At 46.3% G+C, this 13,142-nt stretch overlaps 1 protein-coding gene and 1 long non-coding RNA gene across 3 annotated transcripts in view; one reads left to right on the top strand and one right to left on the bottom strand.

The window, feature by feature from the left end:
- The window catches only part of AGXT2 (alanine--glyoxylate aminotransferase 2), a 131,815-nt gene that overhangs the window by 41,113 nt on the left and 77,560 nt on the right, over positions 1-13,142 (top strand). The window lies entirely within an intron of this gene.
- The window catches only part of LOC135056052 (uncharacterized), a 192,885-nt gene that overhangs the window by 139,190 nt on the left and 40,553 nt on the right, over positions 1-13,142 (bottom strand). The window contains exons 2-3 of one of the 2 annotated variants that reach the window (XR_010243875.1): positions 11,713-11,856; positions 10,583-11,034 (exon numbers count right to left, since the gene is read on the bottom strand). This is a non-coding gene — a long non-coding RNA (uncharacterized LOC135056052). Of the gene's footprint in view, positions 1-10,582; positions 11,035-11,712; positions 11,857-13,142 lie in introns of those variants that run through there. The other variant, XR_010243874.1, reaches the window with a different exon arrangement.

Here is a 13,142-nt window from a genome sequence, read left to right as displayed (position 1 = left end):
AGCCCAGTGCTATGCCCCGCACCCCTGGTGGCGGTGGGTGCGGGGTTCATTGTTAAAATTGTTCTTTACAGGTGGGCTACAGATCCCAGCAAGCCTGTCCCAGCATGCTGGCACTTGGAGAACCACAAGTGCCAGCATGGCCGGACATAATGGGCCCGCTGGCACCTGTAGTCCGCCTGTAAAGAATAGTAATATTGTTCTTTACAGGTGGCCTACAGGTTCCAGCAAGCCTGTCCCAGCATGCTGGCACTTGGAGAACCACAAGTGCCAGCATGGCCGGACCTAAATGGCCTGCTGGCACCTGGTGGCCACCTGTAAAGAAAATATTAAAATAAAAACACCACAGTCTTTAAAAATAAGTTTTATTGCACAGGGTCTTCACCTGGGGGCGGCGGCCTTTAAGCTCTTTTGCATGGCCGCCGCTTCCCCAGGGCTTCAGGCGTCTTCACCTGGGGGGGCGCCACCTCCCCAGGGCTTTCAGCGTCTTCCTCTGAAGTCTTCACCTGGGAGGCGGCGGCCTTAAAGCTCTTTTGCATGGCTGCCGCCTTCCCCAGGGCTTCTAGCGTCTTCACCTGGTGGGCGGCGGCTGCTAAGCTCTTTTGCATAGCCACCGGCCATCCAGGACTTCCGTCGTCTTCAACCGTCATGAGCTCTTCTCTGCTCCTCCTCCGCCGTCGGACTGACAGCCGCTCCCTCGCGCTGACTTATATAAGTCAGCCAGAGGGGGCAGAGCGATGACGCGGCGGCCATCCTCAATTTCAAAAATGACGGGGAGGCGCCATTTTTAAAATGGGTTACCGCTCCGCTGCTCCAACTCTGCACCTGCGGCCGCACTGACGCCGCCCGCACCCCCGCAACCACGCCGCCCGCAGCCCCGTCGGTCGCACCCCTGGCATCCGTACCCCCGCTGTCCGCACCCACGCCGAGCGCACCCACGGCGCCAGCACCCACGCCGACCGTCGCACCTCCGCCGCACCCACAACAGTGATTGACAGCGGATCCAGTGACGGATCCGCTGGGCAATCCCTGTGGCCTGACTGACAGGGGACGTGCTTTCATAGGTTGAAAGCACGTCCCTGTGTGATTTTTCAATGGGGTTTTAATGGGCATTGCTAGTACCCGGCCGCGGCCGTCCCCCGCTCCCCATGCGTTCCCCTATCTGACAGGGAGGCACCAGGATAGGTGCCTCCCAAACACTTTAAGTAAGTGGAGGCTGCGTGTGTTGGGTCGGGGTGGGTGGTGCGGGTGTGTCCCGTGCTGCGGCTCTGGGTGCATGGGGTTTGCGTGTGGCGGGAGCAGAGATAGTGGAGGAGGGTGTTGGAGTCCGGCAGCGCTGGTAGTTGCGGGTGCCGTCTCCTGCTTCATGTTAGAGGTGAGAGCTGGGAAGGGGGGTAAGTGGAGGCTGCGTGTGTTGGGTCGGGGTGGGGGGTGCGGGTGTGTCCCGTGCTGCGGCCGATGAGAAGCTGCAGGTGGGAGCTAGGGAGGGGGGTTAGCGGAGAGTGCGTGTAGTGGGTTAGTGTCTGTTTGTGGTGGGGAAAGCAAGGGAAGGGTGTGTGGTACCGTGCTCAGTGGAGTGTCCGTCCAATGCTGGTTCCCTGTGCTCTAGCCACTGGTCAGTAGCAGGTGGCTCCGCCCCAGACAGGCCTGTGACTCCACCAAGCGTTACGGCCTAGCACAGAGTCACAGACTTGGGCTAATATATAGGAGATGCTCAACAATCAGCAGTTACATGCATTCAACACAATTATCATGGCAGCGGATAACAGCCATGTTACCAACCATTGCTTTTATCTGGATGGGCCCTGGGTAAAACATTCCTGTACACCACACTCATAGCATACATACGAGGAAACGGACAAATTGTATTGCCATTTGCAACCACTGGCATTGCAGCTACCTTACTCAAAGGAGGACGCACTGTTCACAGTGGCTTTAAACTTCCTGTCCCACTTCTTGATACCTCTGTTTCTTCACTGCGCCTAACTTCACCAGAAGCTGATGTATTACGTCAATCAACCCTCATCATAACTGACGAAATTACTATGCTTCCAAAACATGGACTACGCTGTATTGACACACTCCTGCGTGACATCATGAACATCAACACACCATTTGGAAAAAAAATCATCGTTTTGGGGGGAGATTTTCGACAAACACTTCCTGTTGTTGCCCGAGGAACCCAAACCGATATTCTAGAATGCTGCATTAAAGCAAGTCACCTGTGGAAACATTTCACTCATCTCACTCTTACTACCAACATGCGCACCGAAGGACAAGTTGAACACAATAAATGGCTTCTACAAGTTGGTATGGGAACTCTGCCACCAATATCCAATTTCACCGACAATACCACCATTCTAATACCACAACATATGGTCACAACAGACGATCTAATAGAAACCATTTTTAAAAATGCAAGCCATATGTCGGAGGAGGACCTAGCAAAACGAGTCATTATTGCACCCACAAACGCTCACACTCTCGACATTAACCGCAAGATTATTGATTTACTAGGAGAACATGGCACCATTTATTACAGTGCAGATTCTGTTGTCACTGAATATCCAAACGATACTTTAAACTTACCCATTGAATTTCTCCACAGCCAAACACCGTCAGGAATGCCTCCACATGTTCTGCTCTTAAAAAAAGGCGTCATTATAATGCTTTTACGCAACCTTAACCCACTGAAGGGATTATGTAACGGAACACGCCTAATTGTCGAAAAACTAGAACATCACTTCATAACGTGCAGAATTCTATCAGAGTGCAACAGAGGCGACGTTGTATTTATTCCACGAATTGATTTAGCTGTCAATGATACCACATTACCATTTATCCTACACCGTAGGCAGTTTCCCGTCATTCCCGCATACGCAATCACCATAAACAAATCTCAAGGACAAACTTTTGATCACGTTGGCATTCTTCTTCAAACAACAGTTTTCTCACATGGACAACTGTACGTTGCATTATCACGCTTTCGCAACGAACATCACGTCAAACTACACATTGCACCAACTGACCAACAAGGACAGCTCCTGGGTGACGACCGTCACTTTACAAAAAATGTTGTTTTCAATCAAGTGTTTCAAATGTAAAACATGACTTCACATACTTTACCTAAACAAAGCGTTTTCATTTACATTTCATTCCCATCCTAATTCTCTACATCGTACCCTACACACACTCACAACCCCCTACACACCATTCACCATCACATTTCCCTTTTGCCAAACAACATTTAACCAACATCAAAACCAACAGTCCACCACAATACATTTGACAACTACTATTCTACACCTTAACCTTTATATAGGGGTTACGGGGGCGTAGCCCCTTACGATGGTGTGAAGAGCGCCCGCAGGGCGCGATGAATCACCTAGTTATTCTATAGTTGAAAAAAATAAATATTAACATAGCAAGTTTTAAATAGTAATGGGTCTCCTTGCTGTATAGTCTATACACCGAGTGTGGTAACGGGGGGTGTGGTATGGACGTCCCTTACATGTATGGAGCAGTACAGACTGTCAGTCATTCCTGGGTGACCGTTTACAAGTATCCTGCCAGCTAAAACATCAATCCCTCATAGCGATGCAGTTATGTAGGTTAGTCATTAACCTGCACAGTATTTGTTAACGGTTAACACAATATAAGCTACTGTGACCTTGTACCTCTCAACAACAACAAAAAATTCACAAAGGTAAAGAGAAGTTCTGCAGCAGTCACCGTATCCTGTGAATGAAACATTATTTTCTGGTTTATTTGGACTATTTTTTTTAGTTATTGGGGGTATTTTTTACTTTCAATTTTTTTATAAATAATTTCTCTCTTCAAAACAGCTTTTCCGAGTGAAGATCTGCAATTTCCAGATTATTCAGATGTGAGGGAGGAAGGAATATTGGGGGTCATTCCGAGTTGATCGTAGCTGTGCTAACTTTAGCACAGCTACGATTATTCACACTGACATGCGGGGGGACGCCCAGCACAGGGCTAGTCCGCCACGCATGTCAGTGCCGGCTCCCCCTGCAGAAGTGCAAAGGCATCACACAGCGGCGATGCCTTTGCACTTGAAGAGTAGCTCCCAGCCAGCGCAGCTTTAGCGTGCTGGCCGGGAGCTACTCCTCACTCCCCGGCTCGCAGCGGCTGTGTGTGATGTCACGCAGCCGCTGCGGCCCGCCCCCCGTTCGTTCCAGCCACGCCTGCGTTAGCCGGACTGTGCCTACAAAACGGCGGCCAAATGCCGCCGTTCCACCTCCTCCCGCCCAGCGACCGCCTCTGCCTGTCAATCAGGCAGAGGCGATCGCAGCCCTGCAACGGCCTTCGGCCGTCTGGCATGCGCCGGCATACTGCGGCGCCGGCGCATGCGCAGTAGAGACCTGTTCGCTCGGCTGCGAAAAACAGCAGCGAGCAGGTCAGAATGACCCCCCGTTACCTCCAATATTGGTCCTCACGCAGGCTCTTACAGGCCCATAGGGGCACAGGGGAAACCACCGGTGGGCCCCACCCTCTCAGTTATACATTATGCATATGTTACATTATACTGCACAGGACTATGGCGTATTCTCTACAGTGCATTACTGTTATTCATCTGGTACATTATCATACATGCACTAGCAGTAGTTACTATATATATTCTTTATCAAGGGGCCCAGACCATGCACTAATGGTTAGCCAAGCCTGTAAGAATGGGCCCCTACAACTGCACTCCCCGGTGGTCCCTTCATGCCCCAGTCCGACACTGTCCTTGTGTACTAACCCCCATCGCCAATAGGTCATTATTTGAATATTGTGCGCTGTGGGCCTTATGTTCAGCTGAATGGAATTTGCTTCTGAATCTTACACTGCGGAGCTGGCGGTATATTAGGAGACGCATCCAGCTTGGCAGGGGTAGCATACCTGTCTGCTATACTTCAGGCGCCTATTCATTATTAAACCCTGGTAGCCCCCCCCCCCCCCCTTGTTAATTATGTATCTAACTCTCTGCAATTTGCAGTGGCGGGTTCGGTATGAAATACCGGTGGTCTGGATGCCGGCGATCATATGACCGGCATCCAGACACTGAAGATCCTGACATCAAAGGGGGTAAGTATTTTAACCCATTCCTACCCTAACCCTGACCCTCCGGGGGTGGCGGCTAGGGCTAATCCACGTGAGTGTTGGATAGGGCTAACCACCCCCCACCTAGTGCCTAACCCTAACCCGAACCCCAATACTTACATTCGGGACTTTGGCTGTCGGGTTTTTGGTGCTGGTCTCCCGGGTGGTGTCGGGATTCTGGTGTCGATCACATGACTACCAGCATCCCAACTGACAGGATGTCGGACACATCCTCCAGTGGCGAATACCAATTTACCGGAGCAGTATTGCTCAGATGCCGGACAGCTGTTTAGAAATCCCTAAAAGACACACTCTTGTAAGTAACTTACACTGGTGGGCAGTGTTGGTGCACGCGTAGTTTATGCATGAGCACAGCAAGGGCCGGAGGATGCGGAGGGATCCGAATAGATCCCTTTTCATACCCTGTATCTCCTTTCAGTTGAAGTGGGGGGGTGCCGCAAGTCAGGGGGTGTGGACTCGTGGCACACCTCTATTTCCATGGAGACGGGCAGGGGAGCGGCCAGACCAGAGAGCCAGAGGCTGCACTGTGAGCGGCCTTCCCAGCTCTCTGTGTGACAGGACCGGCCCATCGGCCCTTCTGGTATTTGCCAGAAGTGCCAGACGGGCAGTCAAGCCGTGGTTACCGGTGAGGTAGGGATGACAGGGAGATAGTTGGTGACTGAGGAAACAGGGGTGACAGGGAAATAATGAGTGACTGGGGAGGCAGGGGTGACAGGTAGATAGTAGGTGACTGGGGAGTCAGGGGTGACAAGGATATAATGGGTGACTGGGGAGGCAGGGGTGACAAGTAGATAGTGGGTGACTGGGGAGGCAGGGGTGACAGGGAGATAGTGGGTGACTGGGGTGGCTGGGATGACAGGTAGATAGTGGGTGACTGGGGAGTCAGGGGTGACAAGGAGATAGTGGGTGACTGGGGAGTCAGGGGTGACAGGAAGATAGTGGGTGACTGGGGAGGCAGGGGTGACAGGTAGCTAGTGTATATTCAACCTTTGTAGTTGCACAGCCGCTATCATTTACTCACAAGCATGCCTAAGGGGGTTATTCAGAGTTGTTAGCAATTGGGCAAAACCATGTTGCACTGCAGGTGGGGCAGATATAACATTTGCAGAGAGATTTAGATTTGGGTGGGTTATACTGTTTCTGTACAAGGTAAATACAGGCTGCTTTATTTTTGCATTGCACTTTAGATTTCTGTTTGAACACCCCCCCCCCCCCCCAAAAAAAAATAAAAAATAAAAAATCTAACTCTCTCTGCACGTTACATCTGCCCCACATGCAGTGCAGCATGGTTTTGCCCATTAGTGTGCTTTTTTGGTTTGCTAACAACTCCGAATAACCCCCAAAGTCAGCAAATGCCATTATACTGTAGCAGATACAATAGCAGTAAAACTATCACGAAGGGTTACTAGCACCAATCGACAAATAATTAGATGAAGCCCCAAATTTTGCAGCCATGAAGAGTGACAACTTTCAGCCTTGACTTTAATATGAATTTGTTATAGAGGATATTTTACGGTACCTATCGTCCAAAATTAATAATATATTTATTGTACAAATGTGAAAACATTTGAAAAATGTAATGTACTTTTTTATTACTACAGTGGTTTTTAAATAATGCTTTAATTAGTGATGTCATGTGCACCGGAAATTTTTCGGGTTTTGTGTTTTGGTTTTGGATTCGGTTCCGCGGCCGTGTTTTGGATTTGGACGCGTTTTGGCAAAACCTCCCTGAAATTTTTTTGTCGGATTCGGGTGTGTTTTGTATTCGGGTGGTTTTTTTACAAAAACCCCTCAAAAACAGCTTAAATTATAGAATTTGGGGGTCATTTTGATCCCATAGTATTATTAACCTCAATAACCATAATTTCCCGTCTATTCTGAACACCTCACAAGGGCCCTCATTCCGAGTTGATCGCTCGCAAGGCGAATTTAGCAGAGTTGCTCACGCTAAGCCTACGCCTACTGGGAGTGTATCTTAGCTTCTTAAAATTGCGACCGATGTATTCGCAATATTGCGATTACAAACTACTTAGCAGTTTCAGAGTAGCTTCAGACTTACTCGGCATCTGCGATCAGTTCAGTGCTTGTCGTTCCTGGTTTGACGTCATAAACACACCGAGCGTTCGCCCAGACACTCCCCCGTTTCTCCGGCCACTCCTGCGTTTTTTCCGGAAACGGTAGCGTTTTTATCCACACGCCCCTAAAACGCCGTGTTTCCGCTCAGTAACACCCATTTCCTGTCAATCACACTACGTTCGCCGGAGCGAAGAAAAAGCCGTGAGTAAAAATACTATCTTCATTGTAAAATTACTTGGCGCAGTCGCAGTGCGAATATTGCGCATGCGTACTAAGCGGAATTTCACTGCGATGCGATGAAAATTACCGAGCGAACGACTCGGAATGAGGGCCAATATTATTTTTAGTCCTAAAATTTGCACCGAGGTCGCTGGATGGCTAAGCTAAGCGACCCAAGTGGCCGACACAAACACCTGGCCCATCTAGGAGTGGCACTGCAGTGTCAGACAGGATGGCAGATTTAAAAAATTGGTCGCTGGATGGCTAAGCTAAGCGACCCAAGTGGCCGACACAAACACCTGGCCCATCTAGGAGTGGCACTGCAGTGTCAGACAGGATGGCAGATTTAAAAAATTGTCCCCAAACAGCACATGATGCAAAGAAAAAAAGAGCTGCAATGAGGTAGCTGTGTGACTAAGCTAAGCGACCCAAGTGGCCGACACAAATACCTGGCACATCTAGGCGTGGCACTGCAGTGTCAGACAGGATGGCAGATTTAAAAAAATAGTCCCCAACAGCACATGATGCAAAGAAAAAAAGAGCTGCAATGAGGTAGCTGTGTGACTAAGCTAAGCGACCCAAGTGGCCGACACAAACACCTGGCCCATCTAGGAGTGGCACTGCAGTGTCAGACAGGATGGCAGATTTAAAAAATAGTCCCCAAACAGCACATGATGCAAAGAAAAAAAGAGGTGCAATGAGGTAGCTGTCTGACTAAGCTAAGAGACCCAAGTGGCCGACACAAACACCTGGCCCATCTAGGAGTGGCACTGCAGTTTTCTAGCGAGAGGATGAGTGCTTCCATCTTCATGTGAATCTGAACCACTTGCCATAAACATAGGCCAGGGCCTCAACCGTTCCTTGCCACTCCGTGTCGTAAATGGCATATTGGCAAGTTTACGCTTCTCATCAGACGCTTTTTATTTTGATTTTTGGGTCATTTTACTGAACTTTTGTAGTATACTTGACGACACAGAGGTAGAGCAGTGGACTACTGTACCGTACTGCTATATATATACTGGTGGTCACAGCAAAATTCTGCACTGTCCTCCTACTATATACTGCGCACAACTAAAATGCAGCACAGGTATGGATGCATAGTAGACTTGATGACACAGAGGTAGAGCAATGGACTACTGTACCGTACTGCTATATATATACTGGTGGTCACAGCAAAATTATGCACTGTCCTCCTACTATATACTGCGCACAACTAAAATGCAGCACAGGTATGGATGCATAGTATACTTGACGACACAGAGGTAGAGCAATGGACTACTGTACGTACTGCTATATATATACTGGTGGTCACAGCAAAATTCTGCACTGTCCTCCTACTATATACTGCGCACAACTAAAATGCAGCACAGGTATGGATGCATAGTATACTTGACGACACAGAGGTAGAGCAGTGGACTACTGTACCGTACTGCTATATATATACTGGTGGTCACAGCAAAATTCTGCACTGTCCTCCTACTATATACTACAATGCAGCACAGATATGGAGCGTTTTTCAGGGAGAGAACGTAGATATTTTCAGCACACTGAGCACAGATATTTGCAAGCACACTGAGCACAGATTTTTGCAGCACACTGAGCACAGATATTTGCAGCACACTGAACACAGAAACTGAGAGAACGCAGCCACGTCCTCTTGCTATAATCTCCAAAGCACGAGTGAAAATGGCGGCGACGCGCGGCTCCTTATATAAAATACGAATCTCGCGAGAATCCGACAGCGGGATGATGACGTTCGGGCGCGCTTGGGTTAACCGAGCAAGGCGGGAACATTCAAGTCTGGCTCGGAACCGTGTAAAATGGGTGAAGTTCGGGGGGGTTCGGATCCCGAGGAACCGAACCCGCTCATCACTAGTTTTAATAAATCAAAATTCTGCATTTCATTTGTGCTTTGAATAGATTTATTGGGTTGTATTGAGTAATACATTGTGTAGAGGTTACCCACTGTAGGCCACACTGTCTACCACGTGAAAGATTAGGTTGATACCAATTATTAATAGTAAAAAACCTTGGCGCCCCCGAAGATACACCATTTTATCTCTGTTCCAATAGGTCCACTCTGGCAAAGGACCAACTTCAGGGGATTGGCGAACACATTTTTATAAAAGAGAACTTTCTAGATAATATTACAAGAAATTAGGTATTAATACAGAAGCGCAGTATCGGTAACCAAAACCAAAACCAAAACACACCACAATTTGTTAAATTTTTTTACCACCTACAGTGTTACGGTATCCGGTCTATAGATCTACACTAAAAAGGTCTTCAGTCAATAAGTTGACCACTAATGGTCGACATGCATTAGGTCGACAGGGTCAAGAGGTCGACAATCGAAAGATCAACAGGGTCGAATGGTCGACAGTCAAAAGGTCTACAGGTTCATAAGGCCGACAGTCAAAAGGCTGACAGTGTCAATAGGTCGACAGTCAAAAGGTTGATGGGTCAAAAGGTCAACACGTTTTTTTACAACTTTTGCTGCATTTACTATCCATGTCACAAACTATTACCTTTAGCAACCTTGTGGCGAGCGAAGCGGAGCAGAGCCCGAAGCATGGCTCGCAAATCGAGCCCGCAAGGGGACACATTTCATAAAATTTTCTATCCATGTCACAAACTATCACCATTTGTAACCTTGTGGCAAGCAAAGCAGAGGTGAGCGAGCAACTGCGCTCAAACTGAGTGAGCCCACGAGGGGATGCTTTTCAAAAAATTGGTATAAAAAATGTTTAAAAACACAAAACACCCATTTTTTTGTGTCAACCTTTTGACCCTGTCGACCATTTAACCCAGTCGACCTTTTGACCCTGTCGACCTTTTGACTTTCAACCTTGTACTGTCGACCTAATGCCTGTCTATCTTTTTAATGTCTATCTTCTGTATCAGAATCCAGTGTCACACAATACGTGTATGAGTCAATATATATTACACTGCGGTTTAATTTCACCTACAGTGTCACACAATACGTGTATGAGTCAGAAATGGTAATCTAACACCGCGGTTTCATTTCACTTACAGTGTCACACAAATACGCGTATGAGTCAGAAATAGTAATCTAACACTGTGGTTTAATTTCACCTACAGTGTCACACAATACATGTATAAATCAGAAACAGTAATCTAACACTGCAGTTTATTTTCACCTACACTGACACGCAATACATGTATGAGTCAGAAATAATAATGCTGCGGTTCACTTACTAATTTGAAAAGTCAGGGTTTTTTTTTTTATTTGGATAAAGAATTTGGGGGTCTATTTACTAAGCCTTGGATGAAATAACGTAGATGGAGATAAAGTACCAGTCAATCGGCTCCTAACTGTAATTTTTCAAACCCAGCCTGTGACATGGCAGTTACACACTGATTGGCTGGTACTTTTTTTCCCGTCCACTTTATCTCCATTCAAGGCTTAGTAAATAGACCCCTTTATGTCTTATTAACCATCTCAAAGTGTTCATAGTGCACACGTAATTGATGTTCAGTTCATTCACATCTGAAGATATACCCCTGATGAAGTCTTGCCAAGAGACAAAATGCGTTGGATTTTCTTACAATTGTGATCCGTGATCTTCCTAGCAAGAAGTCGGGAGAAGGAATTTTCTGTCAAAATATGGACACTGTGTTATCACATTTCTTATGTGTATGATTTTATGCAAAATGGACTCTTAATAAATGTATGATATTGGAACATATGGGGCCAAATGTAATAGAGTGAGAGTTTCAAAAAGTAAGAGATTTGGTAAGGTTTTGCAGGTTTTTTTTTTAAAGTGGCAATCATTTACACTGCAATAACAACCTGGTTTTGCAGTGTAAATGATTGCCACTTTAAAAAACCCTGAAAAACCTTTCCAAATCTCTCACTTTCTGAAACTCTCACGCTATTGCATTTGGCCCATAGTATCCGTCTGAATGGACACTAAGGAGTTATATTGAACTTGAAGTGTTTGCCTACCAATGAATGTAAAACTGGTTATACCCATGACATTGGGGCGCTCGCTCACTATTGTATATATATATATATATATATATATATATATATATATATATATACTCCTCACACTGGTCCGGCACTCTCCTCTCCCACTGGGTACTGGCTCCGGTGCCCTCCTCAGGGAATGGGTACCCTTCTATATCCTCCACAATCAGGCGGCACTCAGAGACTGGATAAATGGTGAAAACGTCCAGTGCTTTATTTCAACGTTTCGGGGGTCAAGCCCCATCTTCAGGAAAACACACTACAACAGTGACAATACATGTGACAACCTTTAAATGACTCACCCCTCCAAGAAACGCCAGCCTCCGGGGCGAAGGCGCCGCCCGCGGCTCCGGGTCCCGAACTTTCGGCTCCGGCTCCCACTCATCACAGGAAGTCTCCACGCAGGAAGTCACGTCACCACGCAGCCCGGCGGCGCCCCGCAGCGGCTGTTGGCAAGACAACGGTTTACACATCACTATATATATATATATATATGTAACTCCTTGATAAAGTCTGCATAGACGAAACGCATTGGACATTCCCTATTGACCTCCTGCATTACAGATAAGCTACCTCCAGATTGCTTTTTATGTTGTTGCTGCTTCTTAAAACTTTTTATAAATTTCATAATTTTGTTTTAATTTTTACATTTTTATGTACATACCGTATTTACAGAATATGCATCTTTTTAAATGTCTACATGTAAAATCTTTGTCCTCCCATTTTTATATGTCCAACTTTTATTTAAATAAAATATGTTGTGAATTGATGCTAGGGACGAGAGTATTATACTCCCGTTATATAAATCACTTGTGAGGCCACACCTTGAATACTGTGTACAATTCTGGGCACCTTACTACAAAAAGGATATCCTGGAGCTAGAAAAGGTTCAAAGGCGGGCGACCAAACTAATTAAGGGTATGGAGACGCTGAAATACGAGGAAAGGCTTGAAAGACTAGGCATGTTTACACTGGAAAAGAGGAGATTAAGAGGGGACATGATCAACATTTACAAATATATAAGGGGACAATATACAGATCTTGCGAAGGACCTGTTTTTGGTTAGATCAACACAGAGAACTCGTGGACACTCGTTTAGGTTAGAGGAGAGGAGATTCCGCACAATACAGCGTAAAGGCTTTTTTACGGTAAGGACGATACGTGTTTGGAATTCCCTGCCTGAGGGAGTTGTAATGGCCGACTCAGTCAACACCTTTAAGAATGGGTTAGATAATTTCCTAATGGATAAGGATATCCAGGGTTACGGGGCATAGTCACGCACTATGGTTATTATAAAAAAGAGGGATAAAAAACGTAATGGCAGACATCAGCATCAGTCAAAATTTTATACAAAATAATCGTGCATAGGAGACCACAAATAGGTTGAACTCGATGGACAATTGTCTTTTTTCATCCTTAGATACTATGTTACTATGTATGTTATAATTTTACTTGCTTGCTTTACTTGCTATCTGATCCACATTTTAACCTATTCTCTATTACCTCAATATTTCCTTGCTAAAGACCTGACACAACCGGTCGCTGATAGCTCTATTCCCCTTTTATATATATATATATATATATATGTATATATATATAATTGAATCTTATATGTAGCCTTTATAACTAGATTGGCAGAGGACCCCTTTATGTACAACAAAGCACAGACCACCTACAGTGTCACTCACAATATGTATATGATTATACAGCAGCCCCTTTATGGATAGAGAGA

Source organism: Pseudophryne corroboree, chromosome 1 (assembly GCF_028390025.1).
Source record: "Pseudophryne corroboree isolate aPseCor3 chromosome 1, aPseCor3.hap2, whole genome shotgun sequence".
Classification (NCBI taxonomy): Eukaryota; Metazoa; Chordata; class Amphibia; order Anura; family Myobatrachidae; genus Pseudophryne; species Pseudophryne corroboree.
Note: the sequence above shows the minus strand (reverse complement) of the source record. Positions and strands in the feature narration are given on the sequence as shown.